A 22,644-nucleotide genomic window follows, 5' to 3' on the forward strand; every position below is an offset into this window, starting at 1 on the left:
GACAGCTTGAGTGAGTCCTATACTCTCTGACAGGTCTTTCTTCTCCCCACCAGCATTTCCTTACTTTTTTAACAAGCTTTTCTTCATGTTTCTTGGCTGCACAAATGTCTTCTTTTGAGAAGAGTCTCTTCTTATCCTTTGCCCACTTTTTGATGGGGTTGTTTGTTTTTTTCTTGTAAATTTCTTTAAGTTCTTGTAGATTCTGAATATTAGACCTTTGTCAAATGGGTAGATTACAAATATTTACTCCCATTCTGTAGGTTGCCTGTTCACTCTGATGATCGTTTTTTGTTTTTTTTTTTTTTGCTGTGCAGAAGCTCTTTAGTTTGATTAGATGCCATTTGTCAATTTTGTCTTTTGTTGCCTTTGCTTTTGGTATTTTAGTCATTAAGTCTTTGTCCCTGCCTATGTCCTGAATGGTATTGCCTAGGTTTTCTTCTAGGGTTTTTATGATTTTGGGTTTTACATTTAAGTCTTTAATCCATCTTGAGTTAATTTTTGTATAAGGTGTAAGGAAGGAGTCCAGTTTCTGTTTTCTGCATATGGCTAGCCAGTTTTCCCAGCACCATTTATTAAATAGGGAATCCTTTCCTCATTGCTTGTTTTTGTCAGGTTTATCGAAGATCAGATGGTTGTAGATATCCAGCACTTATTGTAACAAGTCTTGCCTTCTCCAATTCAGCTCCTATACCAAGGGACAAACATTCAAGTTTGTACAGGGGCAATTCCTATAGAAAATGACAGAGCCAGGCACAATAGTAGGGAATGGTGGGGACTGTGTCTAACTGGAGAGTTCCTGCCTGTTTAAAAGGAAGAGCTGCTACTCAGCTCGTATCGATGCAGCTACATGAGAAAAGGTGGGCTTGGTATAGCCAGATCTTGCAATTTTCAAGTGCAGCCAGAGGTGGAGATTTTTGTATACAATTTACTGTTCAGAAAAAGGGCACATCTGCTGGGGGAATTAGCCCATGGCCCTCAGTTTACAACTCTTAGTGGTGTCTCCTATCCATTGTTGACCAAGGCCTCAGAGCGTGCAGAGAAGCCCTGTGGATAGAAAGGGAAAAATGGAACCAGCCAGAGGCCTTGGCATGAAGTCAGCAGCTGGGAGGAAGGGGCCTCCACAAAGTTGCTGAGTTTCTGAAATCCCAGGCACTCCATGGCGCAATTTTTTTCTGCTACCCGTAACAGCCCTCCACCAGGCTCCTGGATGCTGACAGCCCTAGATGTGGAATTTACTTTGAAATGCTAATCGTGGGGGAAAAGTGATATTGATGTTGCTCACTAATTAAGGGCTGGCCTATTTTAAATTTTGGAGGGCTCCTGCCTGTCTCCGACCTTGGCAGGAGCCAGGGAGGATGCTACTTTTATTAAATCAGAGAGATGAATCAAATAGCCTAAGTGGACAGGGAAGGCGGAGGGTGGAATCACAGAGGCGTGGAGACCTATGAGTTCTTCACAACTCATTTACAGAGACAGCAGGGACACGGATCTCACAACATTAGCACCGGCGCCATCTCCCTTCCAGGGTGGCTAATCGTGGTGAGGGGACAGCATAATGGGTCAGGCAACAGGGCCTGGCTTTATTGGAACTGAAAGCTGCACAAGCAGACTGATGAGAGTGGTCAACTATGATTTACGAGAGGCCTCATTTGCAGATTGTCTCTGCAGGGTCTGAGTTACGCTTAGAGACTGTTCAGAATTAGTAGCTGCCAAGACGGCTGTGTTCATGGCCTCTGAAGACTGGCACCCTGTTAGGAAGGAAAACAGGGGCTCAGAGCTGTCTCCCCACTTCCCTGTGCAGAATTTACTTGTCTCTGGATCTGTACTGATAGAGGATGCTTACTGCAGGCTGGGCAGATGGTGCTCTGTTTGTTTCTACTTCACAGATGAAGAAACTGAGACCTAGAGAGGATCACATGGCAGATGAGCAAAGCTGGGCTTTAGACTCAGTCTGACTTCAGGTTTTAAGGTCTTAGCCCCTTGTTGTTATAGTTTCTTGGTCTCTGTTCAGTGCCTGGCACAGAGGAGACAGATGCTAGATATGTTTATTCATTCACTCACTCATTTACTCTTTTACTCACTAATGCATTCGTTCACTCACCAACCTTTATTAAATGCTTCCATATGTTCTCTTATTAGATCCCACAAAAACCCAGCCAGGAAGCATGATTCCCAAGTTACAGACGATGACATGGAGATGGAAGCATGTTAACTGACGCTGCTCAAGGCCACAGAGCTGTAAGCATTGACAGCAGGAGTCCCATTTAACCTTTTGGCCTTGATTCTATCATTTCTACTACTATAGAGCTTTGCACTAAAATTTAAGTTCCTTAAAGGCAGGAGAGGGATGTCATATTAATTTTTCATTCCCCAGGGTGCCTAGTGCCAAGCTGAGCATGCTCACTCACTCATTCAACAGACATGGATATGAAATGCTTCTGTGGCTGTGTCATTATCTGTAACATGGGAATCTTGCTTCTTGGCTGGGTTCTTCTTCTGGGATAGGGATAGAGCTGTTAGCTGGTGGACATGGTCCTACCCTTTGGAGCCTGTGTCCTGGCAGATTCACAGACAGGCAAACAGACAGTGATAGAAGCAAGAGATGGAGATGGGACAGGGCTATGATACTCCAGAGAAGGAGCTTTTAATTTGTGTTTGTCTCTCACACCCAGTGCAATAGTGAGTGAGAGGATGGAATCAGGTCAGTTGGAACCTGGGAAGGAGAGGTAGGGTCTGAAGGTCACAGAAGTCCCCTTTGTATATTAGAGTGGTTACAGGTATAGCCTTTGGATCCAGACAGGCTTGAGTTAGAATCCTGTCTTTTTGATTTAGCAACCCTGTGTCCTCAGGATAGCTAATCACCTCTCTGAACCAGGCTGCTCCTCTGTAGAATGGGTATCCTAATACCTGCCTCCCAGGACTAAAGGAGAAATAGTATATGACATGCTGAGGACAGTGGCTGTCGTGTCAGTTGAACTATAGCTATTGTTACTGTTGTTGCCATCACTGGACTACTATGACCATCTCCTTTATCAACTCTGAAAGCCACCAGCCACATTTATAGGCCTCTGCCCCTCTTGTTTGATTCTTCCAGCTCTTTCCCTCCTTGGCTGACACTGACTGACACTTGCTCTGTGTCTGATGCTGAGTTGGCCCCAGAGAGGCCAGACAAAGAATAAGCTGAGAGCCTAGGTCTTGACAAACGTCTATTAGATCGTGCCTGAATGACTTCTTGGTTCACCAGAAGTGGGCCTGAGCTGATGTGTGTTGATTAAAGGAATTTATAAAATAAATGAAATATATTTCTCAAAAAACTGCAAAAGAGGTCTCTGACTCTGTGGTAAAATGAGCAGTTCAGACTCTAGAACACAGTGGATGTCTAAATATTAGCAGCTCCCAGTGAACCAAACCTGCCAATACTTACACCCTTGTGCTGTCCCCTCTCCTTGAATCTGGTCTGGCCCTGGGACTTGCTTTAACCAACAGCATATGGCAGAAGAGATGCTGTGCCATTTCCAGGCATAAGCCTTGCAGAGGGCTTGCGACCTCCATTTTTGTGTTTTTGGGAGCCCTGAGCTGCAGCATCAGATGTCTGGCTATCCTGCTGGAGAGGCCACATGGAAAGGAATAAACCATGGAAGTACACGAAGAGAGAGAGGCCTGTTGCCCCAGCATGCCAGCTGGGCTCAGCCTCTCAGCTGTCCTTGCCAAGGCACCAAAGATGTGTGTGTACCATCTTGGATATTTGAGCCCAGTCGAACTCCCAGATGACAGTAGCCCTGACTGACCTCGTGAGCCAGGTCAGCTCAGAAAATTGTGAGAGACAATAGATCACTTGTTTTAAGACCCTGCATTGTGAGGTGGTTTGTCAGGCATGCAGCCAGATAATGGACAAAATGCCATAGGCCTTCAGAGAAAAGAGAAGGACCCAGGATGTGAAGGAGAAGAGTTGGGGGTAGGAGGGCATTCTAGAAGAAGGGAGGAGGTACAGAAGTGTGAGTCTGACCAGGAGAAAGTGTCTTTGCTGCGGAATATGGAAAGTTCTGAAGGTTGAATAAGCCAAGGTCAGATCAAAGGGGTGTTGAGACCCAGGCAGATATAAAGACAATGGAGATGATAGTGAGTGAGCTAAATCTTCAACTTTCAGGGCAAAGGGTCAGTAGATAATTATAAAGCTGATAAATTAAGAAACTGAGGTATAATCATGTTGTTTAGGGGTGGGAAGGTAATGACTGCAAGAATTAAAAGCCTTTGGGAATAGGATTAGAGGTGAGGGAGGAGACGACAGTGTCTCATCATAAACTTTTCTGCACTATTTTGTTTACCTTGTATGTGTATTACTCTAATAAAAATTTCAATAAGTTGAGCACACACACATTATTTATTTATTTATTTATTATTATTATTATTATTTATTTTTGAGACAGGATCTCCCTCTGTCTCCCAGGCTGGAGTGCAGTACACGATCAGAGTTCACTACAGCCTCTACCTCCTGGGCTCAAGCCATCCTCCTACCTCAGCCTTCTGAGTAGCCAGGACTACAGTTGCACACCACCATACTCAGCTAATTTTTTCATTTTTTATTTTTTGTAGAGACGGGGTCTCACTAAGCTGCCATGGCTGGTCTTGAACTCCCAGCCGTAAGTGATCCTCCTGTCTCAGCCTCCCAAAGTACTGGGATTGCAGGAGTGAGCCACCAGGCCTGGTCCCAAAATAGACTCCTCTTCTCCACATTTCCTGGGAATTTTCTCTCACCAACTGCCTGTTACTCCTTCATTTCTCTCATTAACCCACCCCCTGAGGGCAGGGACCACATACACTCTCATCACATCCTCATGCCTGGCATCATTCTTAGCACACAGAGAACGCTCCATATATTTTTGCAGAAAGACAAAAGTAAGGGGATGGAGCATGTCGACCATATGGGTTCAGGTCTTTAAAATGAGGGACTGGCCTAGGTCAGAGTCTTTTAATGATTTTACAATTTTTGCCATATCCATGCATCACCTGAACCTTTACTAGTCAGCATTTTTTCTGAGGTGATTCACCTTTTGAATACTTACATACAATTATTTAAAAAGAAAACGACATTATCAATACCTTCAGCGGAAAACCTGCATCCCTTGCTGTGAATGGAAGGTTGCCATAGAAACAAACAAGAGGAAAACAAAAGAGTTAGTGAATTCTGGCTGGAGACTGTTGCCTGCCCAAGGGTCTTCCCTGGGGCCTGATGCTCTTGGTTAAATCAGGACAGATTAGCAAGTGTGAGGGGTTAAAGACCTAATCAGAAGGATTAAAGGAAATTGAAAAGGGAATGATTTTCTTACTACTCTTTAAGATCCCATAGGGGGTGGCTTTCTTGAAATGTTATTTCATGCCCTGCCCCCACCCCCAGACAGCTAGGGATGACCACTGCCCTTTGAGAAATACTGGCTCAGGAGACTGACCCATGGTTTCCTGTAAATTCTGTCTAATCATGGAGTCTTGCATCCTATCGGGAGTTGTTCCCTTGGATGTCCCTGATTCCCAGGGCTCTGGGAAGGGCACTGTTTGCCCATTGTCTGAGTTCTCCATCTGGAATTCCATGCCTTCCCACTGGACTTCTGGTCAGTTGGCAGAAAATAGTATCTATGGCTCAGCAACCAGATGGAGGTGGAGTGTCCTGTATCTGAATATAGTGGTGAATGAAAAGTCAATGGATCTCAGTCCGGAGTTCATCTAGTGTGGTTGAATTGCAGTTTTTGCTCTTGTCCCAGACGGGATATTCATTTTGTGCCAGTCACATCAGTTTCCTGTTAATGCACTCACCGGCTCCTGCAGGTAGGAAAATAGTTGGTTGCATAGAGAGGGGTGTGCTCGTGACATTTTCAAACCAGGGACTTAACCAACCACAGCCACTTGCAAAGGATGTGGGCACTTTTGTTTGTGTGCCTTCCTCCTTCCTTACCTCCGATTCCTGACAATTTTCTGTTGAAATTACATACAGCATATTAATAATGATGCTGATTATTCCCCTGTCTTTCTGCTGCTTGGGCCAGGGACCTTTCTGGCTCTCAGTAGTTAGAAAGATGTTAAATTCAGATGGAAACTTAATCACAAGGCATTGAAAGGTCAGCTTTTCAGGGTCATTGGGGATATGCCAGGAGTCTGACTGGGCAAAAGTGTTTCTCATTCTGGGTCAAATTCCTTGACATCTCTCCACCTTGGTCATGCTTTGAATTGACTTGACTTATTTTCCTATAAACAAAATTATTTCATATTGATGTGGACTTTAATTTGATTGACAAGCAGGGATCTCTAGTGTATGACCCCTGCTGTCTTCAGGAAGTCTCAGCGGGAACCTTCAGGGAGAGAATTCACCCTGAGGGAAGAGATGGCTTAGCACGATGAGACTATTCTGACAGCAGAGCCCAAGTTGTGGGAGAGTGAGGATCCTGAGTATGTCATGGTGACTGTTGCCCAGATCTAGCCCCAAGCCAGGTCAGCCCAAGAGGAGCAGCTTCTTGAAGCTCTGTAGCACCTTGATGCCCAAGCAGCAGCACTGAAACCTCTCCGAAATGGGTGTCATACACAGGGGAGAAATCCATTCATATCCTCCTCTTCAGCCTAGGCCAATGGGCAACATCAGCATGAAGAAAGTTCGGGATATTGGAATGGGCTCCTAGTGTTTCAGTGGAAGAGATGATGGTGCCTGTGGAAGAAGAAATAATGCCTGGTGGTTGCTGTGCCCAGTGGAGCCATTTAGGGGAGGTGCCATGCCTGGGGGCGATTTTGGGGTACACTGATATTTCCCCAGTAAAAATTGGTAAGAGGGCCTGTGTAATGGCCCAGTGACCTGGATATCTGCACTAAGCTCAAGAGAGAAGAAAACTAAAGCAGAAAGATAAAAAAGCTGCTTGAAGAAAGTGAATGGGCTGGCAGATCAGGCAACTGATGGGTTTCTCAAAGTCATGGCACTACAGGGTTAGCCAGAGAGAGGCACATAAAAGGGCTTGAGAGAAGGCAAAGCTTCCCGCAGAGAGCAGCCAATTAAAAAGGATAAATTTTTTAAGCCAGAAAGTTGATGTCCAGTGAACAATCAATGTCTCATCTTGAGATTGTCTCAGAGCACAAGCCAGAGAGAAAGAGACCAGATCAAAGGGGTCCTTGGACAACAGGCTTGAGGTATGAGAGGCCATGCAGTCATATGGCAGGGGTGGTGACTGGTACCTGGTCCTCAGGTGACTACACTTGGTGAGCAGCCCAGAGAGGGCATTGCTTTCCCAGGAATGAGGGCTTCTTAAAAGAGGGGCTTCCCATTCAGATGTTGAGGGGCAAGGTAGAGGTATAGCAGCAAAGGAGGAACTTAGCTTATATCTGGAGATGACAGACCAAAGGTACGGAGTGAAAAATGAGACAATGCACCAATAATTGGGAGCCCTGATCTAACCTGTGTCAGGGAAATGATTTCTGCCTTATAAACAGCCACGTCAGCACAAGGCACACAGAAGACAGGAGGAGGAAGAAATCCCATGAGGAAGATGTGGAATGTTAGATCATTGTTCACCAAATATCCACTTTGTCCCTCATCATCAGGGGAGAAGTGTACTTCCCACCTCTTGACTTGGGCTTGGCCATGTGACTTGCTTTGGCCAACAGGAAGTAACAGGACATGATGCAAATGGAAGCTTGATGTGTATTTGTGCAGTTGGGCTTGCCGTCTCTTGCTCCTGCCTTTGGCATGAGTAGAACATGCCTCTCAAGGGTCAGGTTGCTGGTCTAAGGAGGGTGAGAGACCTGTGGAGCAGATGTAGATCCGGCCTGTCCTGAGCCCAACCCAGCTGACCCCAGCCTAGATCAGCCAAACCCCAACCAAACTGAAGACGTGTGAATGAGAAATAAATGCTTAGGTGGTAGAAGGAGAACTTTACCGGCTTCCAGATGCAAATGCTTGGAATCCTTGTAAAACTCATGTCTGCTACTAAGCACAAAGTGTGTCCCACAAACAGCCACACTGGGCTTGAGTAGACAGTTCTGGTGCCTCTTTTCACATCACTCTCCTTTCCCTGGGGTTTAAGAGTCAACGCTTCCTGGTTTCATATCCTTATTCCAACTCTTTATAGATTTGTGACTTTGAGCCTCAGATTCCTCATCTGCAAAATGGGAGTTATAATGACCAACCTCAAAGGGCTGTGAAATTCAGATGGGATAATACCTATAAAGCATTTTGAAAATAACCTGGCACATAGTAAATATATTTTCAACAAATAATAGTTGATAATTTTCTTTCTTTCTTTTTTTTTTTTTTTTGGTGGGTGGCACTCATTACTCAATTGCACCCATTGCTTTTGGATTTTACTCATGTTTCATTCAGACTTGGGGGCTTGAATGCCTCAACTCATGTCTCCTTGCTGGTGAGCCTGACCTAGCTTTCCAAGTGCTGTTTCTGGATAGAAGGAGGACACGGTTCTGAAATGCCCATACATTTTGAGTTCCCGCTAGAAAAGCCTCAGTTTCTGGGAGGTGGAGATCAAATGTTGAGAAATAAGACATGAATCATGGCTTTCCAGGGAGGTTCAAATCCAGGTTCTAGGCAGTTGCCAAGGATTACAGAGAGTGGAGTCAGGTTCTGAGTGTCTTGTAAAGCTGGATTTTTTTTCTCATTTCTGTGAGTCTGAACCCTGTAGGATGAATATCAAAAGCACAGTCAACCAGCCAGGTACGTAAACACACATGCTGGATGGCTGGAGGATTACACCAACCTGGGCCAGAAGATAAGGTACATCCATTCCATTTTGCCTGCTTCAGCCTCAGTGAGGGAAAGACCACCATCTCACCTTGCCCAGGAGACCTTGGCTCTCTCTAAAGTGAGAAGGTTATGGGGGTTTTGTTCGGATCTGTGCTCTGTGGATGGAGGGGTGTGTGGGAAGGCTGCTCATCAGAGGCACAGAATTGTCCCAATGAGAGTGTAATTGAGAAAGAGAAAGACAGAGATATCTCTATACTGCAGTTATCGATGCTAAGATGCATATTTTCCTCCACATTTTAACAACTCTGATATCAGGATGTTTCTTGCCATGAACTGACTGAAAGTGTTGTGTCAGAATAATTGATATCATTTTCTTTTTATCAGTGGTTCATGCAATAACAGTGTGTCTTACAACCTATGGCATCTTAGATTTGGAAAATATGGTCTTTTTAACAGCTCATATTTCTGTAGATTTGCTCTGTGCTAAATGGGGCAAAGCTAGTGGAATGACTGAAAGGTGACCTCCTAAACTGAAATTTGTTAAGGCTGGACACAAAGCGCAGCCAGCATGTGCCAACATCACCCAAATCCCATACTGGAATCTTCTTGATAGCTAGAGTGAGGCACATTCATTGCACAGAATCTAACACCTCCCTGGATATCCTCTACTCTTGAAACGGAGCTCCACAGGGAAAGAACAGCTTGAACACAATCCGCTGACAAAGTGGATGTATTGAACGGATCTCAACCCTCACACTGTTAAAAAAAAAAAATCCTACTGCATTAGGAAACACCAAGAAATTAAATCAGACTGATTTGCAAAGGCCAAATGAAGTCCCTTCATCCTCCACAAAACATGGTTAGAATGCAACCATCTGGAAAGATGAAGGCTGAGCAAAGGGATGACCAGAAGCTGTAAAACCAAGGAATATGGGAAGCAGAAATATAATCCAAATCATTCATTGTCACTGTTGAATGTCAGGAAAGTGCTACTTCTCTGTGTCAATAAGCCTTGGGGTAGGTGAGTTCTCTGGCCCACAGGTTACATTGCACCTACCCAGTCTGCACCCCACAGCCCCTTATATATACTGACTATAGCATTGGTCACACCCTGCTATTGTTTCCCTGCCCCCATGTCCTGTGATCTCCTAGAAGGCAGAGCCTGTGGTGGCCATCCCTGTGGACATCGAAGGTGCCCCATCAACCTTTGTTGACCACACACATGCTTGATGCAGAAGAGGGCACAGATGAGACTTAGATCTTGCTCCTAAAAGATGAGACTTAGATCTTGCTTCTAAAAGACGACATTCCAGGACCGATGAAGGGAATTATTGCATCATGGTTGTTGAACAGGAGAATCTTGTTACCCTAAGATATATGATAATGAGGTTAGATAAACAGCTAGACTCAAGGAGGGGCTGGGGATATCTGAGGATCACAGAGCCCTGGGCACTGTGAGAAAGGCTTCCACTTTGGAGACTGAGGCACAGTGAAGCCTGTATCTCCAACAGGTGGTCTGCGGGGAGCAGCACCCTGGCCTGGAGGTGGAGTCTGACCAGAGGTTATAGCAATGAACATTCATTGTGGGGAGTGAAAAAAATATATACATATATAATATATATTTATAAAATATATATATATAATATATATTTATATAAAATATATATATAATTCCATATATAGATATATCTATATATGAAGTTGCAAAAACACAAAATCATCTAGTTGTGTCCCCTGTGCTTAGCACAGTTCTCAATGCATAGCAGGTGCTCAACAAATATTTGTGGATTGAATTGTCCAATGTATAACACAGGTAGGGATGGGGAAGAGGCCTTTCCAAAATGCTTCTTTCACAAGATCTCTTCTTGCCCAGAGATTAGCTTGCAGCCACCACCACCACTGACATTTTTGAGCTCTTCCTCTGTAGCTAGTATGGAGTCTCAGGGCCCTCTAAGTTGAGAAAGGAGGCAGAGAACTAGCCTGCATAAAGCCCTTCTCTCTGCTGCTCCTCATTACTCAATGAGTTGGGTCCTATTATTATCATTATTTTACAGATGAGGAAAATGAGGTGAACTAACATATCAACATCACACAGCTTATAAATGTATGATAGACATACAAACCCAAGTCTGCCTCCATAACCCATCACGCTTTGCTACTTCTATCCCAGAGGATGGGAGGAAACCCCCTTCTCGCTAAAACGAGACCCATTGCAACAGTAATACTCTACATTCCCCAGCATGTTCCACTGTCATACCTCAGGAACATGATGGGGTTCACATTCCCTTTGAATACTTGTTTTATGATACACTATAGGAAGAAAGTGTGTAAATAGGGATATTTCCCCACATTTCAGCCCCTGACAGCCTCTTTCACACCAAAGAAGGAGTTGCTAATCTGATTAGTCAATGCCTGGGATACTGACTAGGCTGCATGTTATTATTTTTTTTTTTTTATTTTTTTATTTTTTATTATACTTTAAGTTTTAGGGTACATGTGCACATTGTGCAGGTTAGTTACATATGTATACATGTGCCATGCTGGTGCGCTGCACCCACTAACTCGTCATCTAGCATTAGGTATATCTCCCAATGCTATCCCTCCCCCCTCCCCCCTCCCCACCACAGTCCCCAGAGTATGGTATTCCCCTTCCTGTGTCCATGTGATCTCATTGTTCAATTCCCACCTACGAGTGAGAATATGCGGTGTTTGGTTTTTTGTTCTTGCGATAGTTTACTGAGAATGATGGTTTCCAATTTCATCCATGTCCCTACAAAGGATATGAACTCATCATTTTTTATGGCTGCATAGTATTCCATGGTGTATATGTGCCACATTTTCTTAATCCAGTCTATCATTGTTGGACATTTGGGTTGGTTCCAAGTCTTTGCTATTGTGAATAGTGCCGCAATAAACATACGTGTGCATGTGTCTTTATAGCAGCATGATTTATAGTCAGTAATGGGATGGCTGGGTCAAATGGTATTTCTAGTTCTAGATCCCTGAGGAATCGCCACACTGACTTCCACAATGGTTGAACTAGTTTACAGTCCCACCAACAGTGTAAAAGTGTTCCTATTTCTCCACATCCTCTCCAGCACCTGTTGTTTCCTGACTTTTGAATGATTGCCATTCTAACTGGTGTGAGATGATATCTCATAGTGGTTTTGATTTGCATTTCTCTGATGGCCAGTGATGATGAGCATTTTTTCATGTGTTTTTTGGCTGCATAAATGTCTTCTAGAAAACCCCATTGTCTCAGCCCAAAATCTCCTTAAGCTGATAAGCAACTTCAGCAAAGTCTCAGGATACAAAATCAATGTACAAAAATCACAAGCATTCTTATACACCAACAACAGACAAACAGAGAGCCAAATCATGAGTGAACTCCCATTCACAATTGCTTCAAAGAGAATAAAATACCTAGGAATCCAACTTACAAGGGATGTGAAGGACCTCTTCAAGGAGAACTACAAACCACTGCTCAAGGAAATAAAAGAGGATACAAACAAATGGAAGAACATTCCTTGCTCATGGGTAGGAAGAATCAATATCGTGAAAATGGCCATACTGCCCAAGGTAATTTACAGATTCAATGCCATCCCCATCAAGCTACCAATGACTTTCTTCACAGAATTGGAAAAAACTACTTTAAAGTTCATATGGAACCAAAAGAGAGCCCGCATCGCCAAGTCAATCCTAAGCCAAAAGAACAAAGCTGGAGGCATCACACTACCTGACTTCAAACTATACTACAAGGCTACAGTAACCAAAACAGCATGGTACTGGTACCAAAACAGAAATATAGATCAATGGAACAGAACAGAGCCCTCAGAAATAATGCCGCTTACCTACAACTATCTGATCTTTGACAAACCTGAGAAAAACAAGCAATGGGGAAAGGAATCCCTATTTAATAAATGGTGCTGGGAAAACTGGCTAGCCATATGTAGAAAGCTGAAACTGGATCCCTTCCTTACACCTTATACAAAAATCAATTCAAGATGGATTAAAGATTTAAACGTTAGACCTAAAACCATAAAAACCCTAGAAGAAAACCTAGGCATTACCATTCAGGACATAGGCGTGGGCAAGGACTTCATGTCCAAAACACCAAAAGCAATGGCAACAAAAGCCAAAATTGACAAATGGGATCTAATTAAACTAAAGAGCTTCTGCACAGCAAAAGAAACTACCATCAGAGTGAATAGGCAACCTACAACATGGGAGAAAATTTTCGCAACCTACTCATCTGACAAAGGGCTAATATCCAGAATCTACAGTGAACTCAAACAAATTTACAAGAAAAAAACAAACAACCCCATCAAAAAGTGGGCGAAGGACATGAACAGGCACTTCTCAAAAGAAGGCTGCATGTTATTGGTGGGTGTGATTACTGGTCCTTAAAGACAGGACTGCAGATCCAACCTTTCTCTTCGTCTTCATGCTTGAGTCCATCTCCCTTTAGTCTATGCTCTCTGAATATTCAGCTTGTCAATAAGTTAGATGAGGACTTACTTTGAAGATCTATCTATCTATCTATCTATCTATCTATCTATCATCTATCATCTATCTTATCTATGTAAGCTATTTATCTATCTAATCATGTTCTCATCTATCCATCTAATCTATCTTTTTTTTTTTTTTTGAGATGGAGTCTCGTTCTGTTGCCCAGACTGGAGTGCAATGGCTCGATCTCAGCTCTCTGCAACCTCCACATCCTGGGTTCAAGCAATCCTTCCACCTCAGCCTCCCAAGTACCCGGGATTACAAGTGTATGCCACCATGCCTGGCTAATTTTTGTATTTTTAGTAGAGGTGAGGTTTCACCATGTTGGCCAGGCTAGTCTCAAACTCCTGACCTCAAGTGATCTGCCCACCTCGGCCTTACGGAGTGCTGGGATTACAGGTGTGAGCCATTGCGCCCGGCCAATCTATCTATCCGTCCATGTAATCTGTCTTATCCATCTATCCATCTGTCTATCATCTGCCTATCTCCATGTCTCTCTCCCTCCCTCTCTCTCCTTTCCTCTCACTCTCCTTCCATCCTTCCTTCCTTTGTCTTTTCTTGTCTCTCCTACTCTCCTTTACCTTCTCCTTCCTTTCCCCTTTTCCTTTCCCTTGCCTTTCCTCAGCTCCTTTTTCCTCTCACAAATGCATGTAGGCCTCAGGAGTTCTTGAGTACCTGGTTCCCAAATCTTTCTCTTAACCTGTAACACTCCTGATAAATTGATGCATTTTCTCATTCAAAACATATTTATTGGGTATCTACTATTATCAAGGCCCTGGGAAAAAATTATTCTGTGTGAGTTTAATGAAAAAAAATACTGATCTCATGAAGTTTACAATCTTATATAATGTACAATTTTTCTTTGTTCTAGGCTGATTAAAACCCATTGAAAGCGCACTAGGAAAATCTGTCATCAAGAAATGGTGAATTGCACCTTTCTGTTTTCATGATATAACAGATACTCACAAAAGGTATAAAAAACTCACTTGGACTAGCAGCAGCTGAAAAACTCCCATTTTAAAGCTGGAAGCAGATTTCTGCCTGGCAAGTGGTTGGGATTTAGACACCCTTTGGGACCAACCATTCCTTTGTTCTAGAAAAACCACCTGAACAGGTCCTTTAGCTATACTAAGTACAAAGCAAGTGGGTGTCAATTTTTTCAAGGAAAGCTGTGAATTATCAGCTATCTTAAATGCAGATGGTTAAGCCAAGCTCCTCCTAATTCTCTGGAGACTTTGTTTTGATTGGGGTGAGTGGGAGTATATTTCTTTTTTTCCGGTATGGATTTGGGTGGCATCATGCAGGAGGCCTGGATCCCACTGCTTGTCTTCAAGGCTCGCTGCATACTGGTGACAGAGCATAGCTGATGGGGAGCTGCATCTGAAGCCCCGGTGGCTGCTGGAAAGATGGGAAAGTCCAGCTTAAAAAGTATGTGGTCCAAGTTGAGGGATCCCAAAATGTGGACTCTGCAGTTGAGGTCATAGATATGGTATAGTAAAAAATATACACATACCACATAAGCTGAAAAAAAAATACAAAACTGAGTATATTAAGTTGTCAAGCAAAAGAATGCCAGTGAGAAATTTCACTGAGCAGGTCATTCACAGAGGGGATGAAGTCAGGAGTTTTAAGTGCTAAAAAGGGATTTTCATGGCACTATCGTAATGAGGCGTTGAAAGCTAGTCCTGTGGACAGGAAGAATGAGCTCATCAGTCTGCACACAGATCCACTGGTCAGGAAAGAGTCTTCAGTTACTTCCAGTGAGGGCTGGCATGCAGGGTCACCAAGAGTTTGTGGTCCTTTATCAGCTTCAGTTAGTTACAATTTGTGATAAAACACAATAGTCAGTTTGGATATCTCTAAGCAAGCACTGATATAAGTGGAAATGTTTCTTTTGACAGTGCTATTGAAGACTAAGTAAGTCAGGCTTCAGGAAAGGTGCTGATGCTGGCAGATTTTATTCTTATGTGCCAACTCACCCCACTGGTATTGATGAAGTTTCTCATAAAGGAAGTTGACCACTCTGAGACTGAACATACAAATGGACAGTGGCCAGATCATGTATAAAAATAGAACTCTGACCTACAACTTCTGCAGCAAGCAACCCAGGAAGCCAAACCACAACCTCTGCAGCAATTAGCCTTAAACAGCAAGGACTTGATCAATAACTGCCAGGTTCCCTAATTTTCACCCCCACTTCCAATTTAGGGCCAACCAGGAAAGGAAAATGAGCTCTGCTAACCAATCCCATAGTGTCTTATTCCATTTTTTGTTGCTACAAAGGAACACCCAAGGCTGGATAATTTATAAAGAAAATGAGTTTGTTTGACTCACAGTTCTGCAGTTTGTACAAGAAGCATGGTGCCAGCATCTGCATCTGGTGAGGGCTTCAGTCAGCTTCCACTTATTGTGAAAGGTAAAGGGGAGCCAGCATCATGTGGCAAGGGAGGAAGGAAGAGAGAGAGGAGAGGAAGTGCCAGGCTCTTTTCAACAATTACGTATGGTGGGAACTAACAGAGTGAGAACTCACTCATTACCGTGAGGACAGCACCAAGTCCCATGATCCAAACACATCCCTTGGGCCTCACCTCCAACCTTGGGGATCAAATTTCAACATGAGATTTGGAAGTGACAAATACCTAAACTATATTCCGTAGGATGCCTACTTTTAGTTAGCTCACCTACAGCTTCCCCATGCCAACAGCCTCCAATCAGGGCACACTTGCTACTTTTCATGTTTTCCCCATAAAGCTTTCCCACTCCTTTGCCAAATGCATGTAATGGTGGTTGACTCTCTTGCTATAGCAAGCTATGAATAAACAGGTTTACTTTTCTCTTTTGGGTGTCTTTTGTTTGTTTCTACAATTCCCACTGTTAAATTAGGGATAAGGAGGACAGTGAAGGTGGCACTTTAGACAAGGGGGTCTGGACCCCAGGAGTGCAGGTGTGCTCCAGGGCATCCCTGCTGGGGCGGGGTCAGCTGCCTCTGGCTCTTGGAGGCAGGACAGCAGCCAGGCAAGGGACAGCCAATAAAGGCCTCTAGGGTAGGCTTGGAGCCTGGGGTTCTGAGACAAGCCACCTCTAACAGCAGAAATAAATTGCACCCTTGATTGCAAACCCTTCCTGGATGTCCAGCAACTTCTTGACAAACTTAATGGCCAGGTCTTGCTTGTACCATGGAAGATTTAAAATAGGGATTTGCTTCCAGATGGGAACGGACCAATAAAGGGCAAGGGCAAGGTCGGGGTAGGCCTTGAACAAGACAAGAATGCTAGAAGGCATCGGGCTTCCATGTCTATCATATTGAAGAATCTAGGTACATCCTGTGGTCTCTAGTGATGAGATGTTGCCCTTGATGTCAGAGGTAAACTTCTTTCTTCCATGACAAAGATCAAGTATGGTGTGATCACCCTTGAGGAACTTCAGAAATATCTGGGGGGAATAGAAAGTCTGTGAAAAGACTATAAGTCTGGCCAGTAGTATGATTTATAATAATAAGGGCAGAGGGCAGGCAACTAGCCAACAAGAGGAGATGGTTAAAGCCATCCAATGAACCATTACACAGTCATTAAAAATAATGTTAATTGATTTGCAAGGCATGAGATGATTCTCACAATACATCAAGCAGAAAAAAATGACACAAAAGTTTGAACAAGATCGTGCCATTTTTATAATGAAAAATGACTACAGGTATAGAAAAAAAAAAGATCATGAGGTTATTTACCAAAATGTTGAGTTACAATCTCTGTGTGGGGGCCTGGGTGACTTTTACTTACTTCTATTTGTTTACTAGCATTCTCTGAAATTGCCATAATAAATAGAAATTATAGATTGACACTAGAAAAAGCAAATGTTATTTCAAGTGCTGCTTTAACAATGGAGCTGCTTTGTGTCTTTGAGAGTGGGACTTGACCTTACCCCTAACACTCCCGTGTGCATCTCTCTGGGCTCTGCCTGTCTGGCCAAAATGCCAGGAAATAAACACAAACTGCAGCTTAAGGAGATCTGTTCAGGAAAAAGCAGGGAGGAGAGCCAAATTCTTCATCCAATCCCTCAGCCAACTGTGTCTTTGTAATAATAAAAATGCAAAGCTGTGAGATAGGAGGGATTTGAGGCTCTGGGGAGAGAAAATGAAACAAAGAGACTGTTTTGGGTGTGGGGGCTTACTGACACAGCCTGGGGTGGTATGGGCTTTATACCCCCTGCAATGATCTCAAAGGCACACCTCAAATTATATTATTCATTGATATGAGTGATGGATATTTTCTCTATCTTATGTAGGTCGGATGTGGATAAAAAGACAATTTGGCTATAGCAATTGAGATAAGATCAATGCACTTGAAGCCCCCAACTACTGAAATCATGCAGCTTTCACTGCTGAGTTTGCATGGAGAGGCAGTGGAGCAGCTGACAATGGCTGGCCTAATAAATTTCAGGAATGTGACCTGTCCCCATCCACACTGATACAGCCACTGTGAGCACCCTGCCTCTGGCCAGTGATGGTGCAAGTCCCTCCTGTCACTCACAGAGAACACAGCCAGACTCTCAGCATGGCCAAGGCCCGGGGCTGTGCAGAAATGGTGGGACTGTATCACCCAAGCTCTGATGCCTGTCTCCTCTTCCCTGGGTCAGGATGTCTCATAGTGTGCTCTTTCTAAGCCTCCAGTGGGCTGTTTTTGGTGCTCTATGAAGGGAGCAGAGTTTTGGCCTTTATTATTACATTCTGCTGTGCAGTTTGATCTTGGCCAAATATATGTTCCTCTTAGGAAAATTTTCATTTTAGATATTCTTCCCCCACCAGCCTCCCAAATTTCATTTTGTGCATTTGTTACTTCCACGAGGAAAAAGCAAACATCCCTTTGGAAACCGCCGAATGGGTTTGTGCCATGATTAGATCCATACGATGGTCAGGCAGAGCCTCCCAGAGCCACTAAGGACAGTAAAAGCCCCAAGAGACAATCAGCAGCTGAGGCAAGTTGAGGTGAAGAATCCACATTTGGACCCAAAATTGTACAGGCAGCAGTTTTGACAACGGGCTAAAGATGTGCAGTGGAGAGAGAAACACAACTGGCTTTAGTTTATGTCTTTCTATAATTTTTATGTCTGCATTGGAATTAGTTCCTATTCCCCCTCTATCTTACTTGAAAAGAACTAAACTCTGATAATTAAACTTAAAGTGTGCCGTATGTATCCACCATGTCACATACATACATTTCCAGTTCTTGGCACTTACTTTTAAGTGGTACAATTATTTATTATACATGGTAATACATTTCTTTGTTCTCTGGTATCTTCTAGACCCTAAAGCCGAAAAAAGCCTTTAATAAAAATTTGAATACTGCATTATTGAAGCAGGGAGGCTGTATTATTATAGATTATAGAATGGTTGGGCTTTGGGATGTTTTGATGAATCATTGCCTAATATTTCTCTTCTTGTGACACATATATGATTATTAAATGTTGTCTGCTCACTGATTAACTTTGTTTATTTCCTAATTAGGTTTAGGATCAGCTATCTTGTGGTTATAGAAATAATTGTTTGATTAATGTGTGGGAATTTACATTTTCATTATACTTCTGAATAAGTTCTGTCCTAATTAGCCACAATGCCCCATGCTGATCTGGGGCACCAGAATTGTAATTTTCACCCATTAAGTAATAACTGTTAAATTGATTGGTGATAATTGAGTGTAGATAGTAAATACACATTAGCAGAATTTAAATTATATAGCAGCTACTTCTTTCAATTTGCTTCCAAAGTAGCAAAGTTCTAGAGATGGGCAGTCATGATTTGGATAGAGTGGGGCCTCACATACTTGCCGATACTCTTTTTGATCAGTAAATTCCATAAAGTTTCAAGAGGAGCTCTAGAAATCAGCCAATCTGCTGGAATTTGATGTCTGGGTTTGTGAATGAGTGTCTCCCCAAGTTTCTCCCTAGGCATCTCTTACCTTAGCCTAGTGCCTGTCTGCTACTTTGTTAAGAACCCTCAATGGCCCCTACAGAGCCTGCTCTTGGAGGCTTAAAATATGCTGGCTGGTGCCCAAGAATCTTCAAAATAGGGTTACTCCTTCATAGTCATTAATCATATTAGGCTTTCTGCTGTGAGACCCACTCAAGGTTCTCAGGAAGAAAAGCAGGATACATTGTAAGAACATGTGTGGAGTGGAGGTAGATCCAGGGAGTCCACGAAGGTATAACTCAGGGTATCTCTACCTGTCTCTATTTCTGTCTCACTACCTTTCCCTTTGTCTCTGTCTCTCCATCTCTACCTTTGTTTCCACTGCTTTTCTCTTCACCTCTCTCCTCCTTCATGCACACCTTTTCAAGTCTCCTATCACACCACCAACCAGGTTTCCTATCTTCTTTGTTGTTTCATTTCCTTCGCAGCCACTCACGGCTTTGGTTTGCTGTGGTTCCAACTCAACCCCCTCACCTTCAGCCCTCACCAGCTACCCAGCCTCTCATTTCCCTGAGAGGGGAATGTAGACCTTGAGACTTTGTCGTGTGTTAGTCATTCGCCTGCCATTGTTTGCCATAGACATCTACCAACTGGCCTAAAATTTTACTTAATACTTTTTCAAAAAACCATTTTTTATACATCTTAATATTATGTATCATAAAGGGAACTTTATATCAGTATCACAAATGGAAAACAAGCATTTTCCTGGTATACATTACAATGAACGCATAACAACTTTTTTTTTAAGTCACGTATTCTCACCAAAATAGTTTCATGTCAGGTACCACCCACTGTGTGCGTCCCGCCTTTCGGGAAGCAGTCGTAGCCCATCCTTTTCAAGCTGCCACAAGTATTGTTTGTCACCAGCCTCAGGATTGGTTGATCTTCAGTCATGTGACTATGCTGGTTTAATCAGCTGTGACTGGAGTTGGAGGCTGTGGTCACGTGATGTAGAACAGAGCCGAGTGGGTACTGGGCTTCCCTGAGAGAGTAAGATGCTTCCAGCAGCCAGGTTTCAAGCCACATGCTCTGCGTACACGATCACAATTCGTCCTCATAGCAACTCCATGAGGAGGGCGTTAGTAGCCCAGTTTCTCTGTCCTTTAAAGCCTAAGAGAGTGGGATAACTTCCTGAGGGTCAAAGGGACCCACCATATGAAGCCCTGGGAAGACGCTGCTCCATTTGGAACCATTCTCAAGCAGTTCTATAAGAGCTGCATATCTTTACCTAAAATCTAAGGTCAGCCACAATGGCCTCCAAAAACAGAACTCCTCTCCTCCAAATTCCAGAAAGGCAGAACTTTGAGCGAGCGAAAGGCCATTTGCAGTCGGCCAGGGAGGCTTTTTGCTGAGCTGAGAGGAAAAGCGTTTGGGGAGTGCTGAGAACGCTCAGCGCACTGTCTCGTACAGACTCCTGCCTCTGTTCCCACTCTGATTGCTGATGACCATGCCGTCGGGATCTGGCACCCAGAAGAGGACGGCTCTGGCTGTAGAACTTGCTGTTTCCTGCATTTATGGCTGCACTGACCCCAAAACAGCGCTCTGTTCTCTACTTTTAATCTACTCTGACTTTGAAGGTTCTATTGAGGATGTTTCCTGCCTGTATCTTGTTTCTCCTCCCTCAGCACAGCCTCCAAATTAAAAAACGAAACAAAACATTGATTCTTTGTGAAGGGAGCTGAAAATACGGTAACCACCGTGTAGATTGTCGACTTTGGAGGGAAAAAGTGCAGCTATATATTTGGCTGTGGTGACACAGTGCCTGACACAGCACTTGACCCGTGGCAGGCTCTCAGTTATGATTTGTGAATGGATGGATGAGACAGAATGGTTGGTGGGGCCTCTGGAGTAAATAGCCAAGGAGGGAGAGAAAATTCTTCATTTTTAGTAAGTATGTGACCAAAATAGAAGAAGTCCAAAATAGAACAGAAAACCACAGAGTATTTTTTCTGATGACATCAAAAATATCTACTTCCCTTGAAGGAAACCAGAATCATCTTTAGTTCCGGCAGAAATTCTTTCTTGGAGGCTCAGCCAGGAAACATTGCATAATGTAGTTATGTAATGCTTTCTTTCCAAAGTGTATCTCTCAATGGTCTCCATACTTTCCAAGGGACCCAGTATGGAGTACAGGTTGACAGGGAAGGTTCTGAAGTCAGATTGCTTGGCCTTGAAAGCCAGCATTAGCTGGCTGGTGACCCTGAACTACAGGACTTAACCTTTATGATACTCAGATTCCCCAACTGTAAAATGGGGATTATAATAGTAATTACTTTGTAGGAATATTGTAAAGAATAAAGGGGATAATTCATGTGAGTCATCTAGTCCAATGCCCAGGGCTCAATAATTGTTCATGGTAAATTTCTACATCTCCCTTTGAGACTGTCTGAGTTTCTGGATTTGATATACTCTTTTCCTCGAAGGGTGGAAGGATGTTATATTGTGACCTTGCATTTCAAGGTCACTGGCTTAAATTAGGGAGGGTGTTGGGCATGGAACAATGGAAAGGTAAGAAAGAATGTTCTATCCTGACTTGAGCCTAGGGATTGGCTCAATCTCCCCTTAAGCTGGGGTAGAATTAGTGCCAATCACACCATGTGGTTGCTACATAATGGGAAGGTGGTAAATCCCCACACCAAAGGGAAATCAGGAGGAAGGAAAGGGAAGATGTGTTTGGGAGGCATCCTAGGTGGCTTCCCCCAAAAGCCAATCCTGAAATAAGGATTCCAGTGCAAGTGATTTGTTCAGAAGGTGATTTCAAGGAAATAGAGGAAGGAGATTGGGCAACGAGTTAAGAAACAGAGGACAGTCAATACAGGGAGGGCAGATGGAGATTCATCCCAGGGAGAGTTACTGGGAAATGGTATAAAACACACACCAATGAGGGACAAGGGAGCTAGGGTATCTATATGTCCACTCCCCTCACTTATTGGTTGAGGGCTGCTCCTTCAAGGAGTGAATTCCCCAGCACTTCTTGCTAGCATGCAGAGCAGCCTTCTGAGGTTTGTGGAGGGGGAGGGGAAAGCTACACATAGTGGTGTAGAAAGTTATCTGAAGCACACTGGAGTGCTTGGGTGTGAGGGATGTAGGTGAGGAACTGGCAGTATCTGTTACAAGTGGTAGCCTGGAGGCATCTAGAGTCCCCTGCTGGACATGGTTCAGCCGAAGAATATGAACTTCATCTTTGTGGTAACAGGGAGCCATTGAGAATGTTTTAAGCAGGTGGATGGCAGTCAGATCTGCATTTCAGGACTATATCTCAAGAGCTGCAATCAAATCCCAAAGAGTTTGTCAGCCTCAATTAGTGCAGAAATCATGCCTCCTCCTTGCTGTATGGTTCAGTTATAGAGAAAGCTGAGAGCCACGAGCCAGAAGGAAGGGATTTGGTAGGCAGTAGAGGCATCAAATCATTGCAGCCCAAGGCTCTCGGTGCCAGCTGGAGCAA

This window comes from Pan paniscus, chromosome 10 (assembly GCF_029289425.2).
Source record: "Pan paniscus chromosome 10, NHGRI_mPanPan1-v2.0_pri, whole genome shotgun sequence".
NCBI lineage: Eukaryota > Metazoa > Chordata > Mammalia > Primates > Hominidae > Pan > Pan paniscus.